Source organism: Ursus americanus, chromosome 9, assembly GCF_024610735.1.
Source record: "Ursus americanus isolate L20-20 chromosome 9, mUrsAme1.1.p, whole genome shotgun sequence".
NCBI classification, from domain to species: domain Eukaryota; kingdom Metazoa; phylum Chordata; class Mammalia; order Carnivora; family Ursidae; genus Ursus; species Ursus americanus.
The window spans coordinates 2,716,800-2,723,249 of record NC_142135.1 but is presented as its reverse complement, the minus strand read 5'-3'; positions in this window follow the sequence as shown (position 1 = coordinate 2,723,249).

Genomic DNA, 6,450 nt, shown 5'->3' with positions numbered 1-6,450 from the left:
ACCTGCTTTCTTGGAGCAGACATTAATCACGGAAAAGGATAGCAAATGCACAATTGTGACTGTCTTCAGTCCTGTTTGGCATCAGGAGGGCAAAGAGCAGAGGCACGGGAGACAGAGAACTAAGAGAGGCATGAGGAAGCAGGTGGAATTGGGAGGTGTGTGGGGGGGGATTGGGCAGCAGGTGCAAGTGTCCTGTAGCAGGTGCTGTGCTGTGACAGGAGGCTGGGGACAAGGGCAGCGACACTGCAGGTAGGCCTCCTGGGGTAGGCTGGAGACGTTGGTCCTCTCAGTCAAGAGCAGTGGGAGCCCGTGGAAGAGGGCAAAGCTGGGGTGGTGTGCTGCGGTCTAAGAGATCAGCCTGGCTCCTGGGAGAGAGCTCGGACAGGGGCGGAGGCGCAGAAAAGAGAAGTGGTAGCTGTGACACACACGAGGAACCACCCGCCAGGTCTTCTGACAAGTTGGCCGACAAGGCAGCTGAGCGCGGGGCTCGGCAGTCGGCAGCTTCGCGCACGTGGAGGCCACTCTCCCGGGTACTGCTGGCCGGTCGCCCCCTCCCGCCTCCTCTGATTGGTGGATCTGGGAGGAGGCCTTGCGCATGCTCAGCTCGTGAGCCCCGCCCTCAGGCGGTGCACTCTTTGCGCATGCCCAGCCCCGGGAGCCCGGCCTGCGGGCGGTGCGTCCTCTGCGCATGCCCAGCCCTGGCAGCCCCTCCCGCGGGCGGCCTGCTCTCTGCGCATGCCCGGCTCCGGGGGCCCTGCCCGCAGGCAGCACACCCTCTCCGCGGTTCGTTGAGCCACTGAGTCACGCACGGGTCGCCCCTGATTCGTCTTTTGCCCGCAAGGGAGCCAACTGTGGCTGTACACCTGAGCGCCCCCTCTTAGTATCCTCTGACTGTCCATATGCCTTACTCTTATTTGCTCATTGAGGATTAAATTGGGGGAAGGAGGGTTGGAATCACCTGCTAGGCAGAGGTGGGTGGTGGTGGGGAGGAGCCAAAGTCTGGGGCCGCACCTGGGCGGCAGGTGGGCTGAAGGGAAGCACGACGGCAGGCTGGGGGTTGTTCTCCAGGCCTGGTTGTCCACCTCTAGTTCCAGAATTCATGCCACACGTCGGGATTCGTGCACTTGGTGAATGCATATTGGTGTGTCACCCCGCCTTCCCCACTGTCCTCACTGCCCCACCCAAGCTCTGGGGACTGGGATTTTTGCTTCCAATTTCAAATGCATCAGACTTTATTCCATTTGCATTCCCCTGTCCTAGCTGTCTGCTGCCAGACTGGCCCTTTGGAGGAGAGAAAGCAGAGCATGGATCCACTGTCCACCAGAGCAGCATTTGCTCAGCCTGCATGGCCAGTGTTCGACAGGAAGAGGGGGACAGGGGCTCCCGCCGAGCCTACCGAGTCTCTCTGCAGCTGGGCTGTGGGCACAGGCAGACGGGGCTGAAAGCTTAGGGAAGGAGAAGGGGCCCCGTGGGCCTTTCCTCCTGTGCCTGTGTGGCCAGGAGCACCTCCTTCACCCTCCAAGCCTCACTTTCCCCACCTGTTGCAGAAGGAGAACAGCCCCCACTCTGCAGAGCTAGACTAGCTCAGTCTTCAAGTGTGGGTTCTGGGTCCATATGAAGGGGCTCTGTGGCCAAGGACCAGGGTAGTCATGACCAGGCATGGGGACAAAGCACTGGGACTGGAGGTAAGATGGGGAGCAAGTGGTGGGCTCTGAGCAGGCACCTGCTCCTGTTCCCAGTATCAGGACTCTATTGTAACAGGAGTCATCGGGCTGTGATCATGTTCACATCCCAGGTTCTGGACACAGGTGTCCAGCGGGACAGGCCAGTGCCTAGCAGAAATGAGAGTTCATTATCAATTCCCTGAGCAGAGGGCAGAGTCTGATCTAGTAGGATGGGTGGAAAGAGGGAGACCTGTCTTGAGGGCCCCATAATCTCCTTAACCAGCTTCCTGGTAACCTACCAGCCAGCGAGGGGCCATGACATGGGCCTCAGGGGCCTTTGTAGGGCTCCCCTTCCCCAAATGCAGACACAGTACCTGAAACCCCATCATGGGTCACATGGCTTTGATTCCGTAACACTCCTGGATTTCCCAGTGTTGAGCAAACATTCATGAGATGCTGCTAGCAGCTGACACTGATTAAGGGTGTCCTGTCTAGCAGACTTTGTGCTGAGTTTTGGTTTTTTTCTTTTTTTTCATTATCTTTTATTTATGCAGAAAATAAATCCTCTTAACAGCCCATTTATAGACTAGGAATAGTAGCTCAGGGAGGTTAGGTAACTTGCCCAATGTCACTGAGCTCCTGGGTGGCAGAAACAGTATGGAACCCAGCCTACATGTTTATGGGGTGGGGAGGACCCTGATTCCTCTTTAGAACTCCCACTCCAACCCTGGCAGGGACAGCAAGACCCTGGGACAGGCTGAATGAAGCTGATTAGCCAGGAAGCTGGGAAGGAAGGATAGGGAAGCTGCTCTCGGGCTCCCACAGTCCTGGATTCAAACTCTGCTCTGCCATGAACGAGCTGTGTCTCCTCGGTTAAGTTCCTTCACCTCTCTGAGCCTCAGGGTCCTCCCCTATCAAACAGGATACTAAGATATCATTACAAAATAAGTTGTGAGAATTCAGTGGGGAAATCCTGCCAGAGTCTGGAGCCTCTTTATTTAGGGTGACGATAACTAGTTGCACTAGCCTTTATGTTGCTTTCTAGCAGGAAGGGGCACAGAGCAGGGAGTGGTGTTCTGGGAGGGCCAAAGTGGGGTCCTGGGCATTTGGGAGGCTGTGTCAGGGCCCACCTCCAGGTTTATAGCCCTCCCTGTGAATTAGAACAAGGCTCCTAGAGCAGATACAGGTCCTCGAGCCCACAAGCATGGCCCCTTAAAAGAGTACCAGTTCTCCTCTTTTCTAGGTCCAGAAGGATTGCATTTCCCTTCTACCCCTTCCCCATTCCTGAACTGGCCAGACCCCATGACTGTTTCTGGCCAATGGGTTTGTGAGCAGTGTTAGGGCTCAGTGTGTGACCGAAGTCAGAGCTAGTATATGACCAGGATCGAAGCCCAGCAAGTGACAGATCGGAGCACGCCCTAAAGCTAGACGTCTCAGTGCAGTCCTCTGAAGTTGCCACGTGTTGGCCTGGAACCAGCTCTTGACCCCCGTGGGTGCAGGCAGCCTGAGACCCCCAGGGGAGCAGGGTCAGCCATGCGTTGGGTGCTTTGCTCGTACCCGTGTTCGTAACCTCTTGCTGGTAAGGATCTGGGCACGAGGATTACAACACAAGTTCCTGCTCAAAGTCAGAGCCCTTTCCACTCTGTCAGCTGTCTTGCCTGTGTGCCTGACCCTGACCCAGCCCAATTTACAAAGTCTTCCTGCTGCCTCCCCAATCCCAGCCCTCATGCACACACCCAGGCCATGATGTGGGCAGACCCAGCTGGAGAGGGTGTTCGGGGGACCCAAGAAGCATATGCATGTGTGCACATGTGGACCTGAGCACTCACGCCAACTTCGGCATTGGGAGACTAGAAGCTGCAGCACCGTGGGGTGAGGTGGGGTGAGGGTGGGGCAGTGGTCCTCTGCCAGAGTGGGAGTCCAGTTTGTCATTAACTTGGTGCTGGGGAGTGGGGTCAGGAGAGGCTGTGAGGCATCCTGTGGGTTTCCCCATTTGCAGCAGGGGATAAGAGAGCAGCCTCTCCCCAGGGGTCTTGTGTGGATGATCAAAGATCAGCCTGGGAGTGGTGTCCACACTTTCCACAGCCTGAACCCACATCCCAGCTCATGGCACCTCCTCCCAGGAGCCCACGCTAGAGGCTTCCACATTCTGTCCCCGAGCCTTCACGAATAGCTCCTCTGGGCAGGCCCTGTATCAGCTGTGTGGGAGCAAAACCACCAGAGGTGGGCCCTCACCCATGGAGCTCACAGGGCTCTGGAAGAGATGAGCGTGAACCTGCTTGGTGACCATCCAGCATGGCCAAAATTGCAATGGAGGCGAGGTGAGGGACACAGGAGCTGTCTGCTCAGAGAGGTCCAGAGTGAGAGAAATCTTCCCAGGTAAGATGGCCGCCAGGCTATCTTGAAGGATGAAGAGCTCATCAAGGGAAAGGCATGTGAGGCAGAGGGAACAGCAAGTGCAAAGGCACAGTGCAGAAGTGACTGGGGTGGAACATCAGGGTGGGGTGGAGATCAGGAAGAGGTGTATCAAGCAGGCAGCCCCCTACTCCCCCTGCGCTGGCCCCAGCCAGACAGGGAAGGGCCTCCGTCCCTGCTATACAGGTGGCCGACTCTAAGGACTACTCTTTTTCTGCAGGGAAAGAGCTGAGCCCAGGCAGGGCACCAGCTCATGCTAGGTCACACAGCAGAAGCAGCTCAGTGAGATGGCAGGAGGCACATTCTGGACCTGTCTTCAGCATTATGGCAGCGACCGATCAAGGCGACTCCTCGTACAGCAGGCTCCAGGCTCGTACCACGCACAGAGCCCCCCAGCTGGGGGGTGTCATGGTGATATCACTGGCATGCTGGGGGCTTCTGGGGACCCCCCCCATGGAATATTTCTGCTTTTGAAGTGGAGGGCAATGACTCTCGGGCCCAAGAGTCAGCTGGTCCTTGGCAGGATTTCCCGTGGCCCAGGCGTACCAGCTCCTGTTTACTCACATCTCACGACTGGAAAACAGCCCCCACCTCCTGCCCGCTGAGCCAGGCTTGCCTGGGCAGAGCAGAGGTGAGCCGAATGGCGATAAAGGGCACCCTGAGATCTGTGAACAATGGAGAGGTCTGTAATGAACATCTCAGCAGCAGCGATAACATCGTTTCCCATCTCAGCCCCTCCCTGTCCCGGTTTGTCCACTCCCCGGTCTGTAGCGCTGCTGTGCCCCGAGTCACACCTTGATTCGGAGGGAGACACCACTCCCTCCCTCTCTCTTCTGTGACCTATCCTCTCTGCTGCCGAATGCCCAGGAGCTTTGAATTCAAAAGGTGATCACACAAAGTTGGCTAAAAATAACCCTGTCAAACATTGGTAAGGTCAGTGTGCTATTGCGGATCTCAAATATTGGTTAAAATTGAGAGCATACCCCAGAGATTTTCATAGAATATGAATTTTTTAAAATCCAGTTTTCAGTCTGCAAAATGTCCTGAAAGACCCAGGTCCCTGGTGGTCTGGGGGGCCTAGGGGAGCTGTCTCCCACCTCCATCTCAGGGTAGGGAGAAGCAGAGGGGGACTCTGGGACCAGCCAGAGCTGGCTTCTAACCCCTGAGCTGTCCCTTTGGGGCTGACCAGCTGAATGAGGGCTTCTGCCCACATGGGGTCCAGCCCCTGGGGCAGTGGTTTTCCCTTTCCCTGACCCCGGGAGCCCTGTGTGCAAGCCACGGTTCTGCCTGTTTTATGGAGGGGGAGATGCAGGCTCTGTGTGTCCCTGCCAAGGCCCAGAGCAGTGTCTGAGCTGAGACTGACCAACCCCCAGCATTCCCCTCACCCCTGAGACCCTCCTCCTGCTCCCTACACCAGCAAACCTCACCCCTGCCACAGCTGAGCATATCTTTGTGCCTTGGACCATACTGGGCAGTCTGCTCACACAGCCCTTCTCCCTTCCAGCCCAGGGAGGGCTGCAGGCCCAGGCCCACCCAGCTGCAAGGCCCTTGAGGGCAGGGGGCAAAGGAGCCTAGGGGCTGTCCAGGGCTGGGGAGTCTCTCTCCACCTCTCTCTCGGATTCCTTGTGTGGGTCTGTCTCCTAGACCATGGGGTCCCCAAGGTCCCCTGGCTTGGGAAGCTGGGGGCTGGTTCTCTCCTAGGCTCTTTTAAGATGAGCACCCACAGCTGGTCCTCAAGGGCACCCCAGGCCCAGAAGTCTGAGCTGAAGCTTCCCTTCCAAGGAGGGGATGGGACGTGAGTGAAAGGAGTGGGAGTGGGGAGGCAGGGGAGAGGCTGACGCAGGCACCAGCTGGGGCCAGGAGGCAGCCTCCAGGTTAGTGGCCGGGTTAGTGGGCCCTCCCCTGCTTGGCCTATTTCTTCCTGCCTCCTCACAGGGCCTGAACAAGATCGCAGGCGGCCCTGGGCGCTGAGGACAGCGCCGGGGCAGCTGTGACGCAGGCTGCTGGTGGCTTCTTAGGCTCACGGCCCTGTGCTCCCTGGGCGAAGGGCTGCTCCCTGGCAGGCCAGGGGCCGGCAACCATTGGCAGGGGCCTTGGTGTTCTCATCCGTGAGTCAGCGGCCATGGGAACATTAATTTATTTGAGTGGTTGGCGTGGCCAAGGCCTTGGAACACAAGAAGACTTTGCCAAGGTGGGGCCAAGGGCGCCAGAGTGGGTGCCGGGAAGATGCCCAGGACACTCTTTGTGGGCACCTGGCTGATGTCCCTAGGGTGTGCTGGGCACCGGACCCTGGGCCCGGCCCTGGCATAGGGGAGCATGGCCCCAGAGAGCTGCGCTCAGGGAGCAGCAGTCTGCCAAGCAGGCAAGGGGG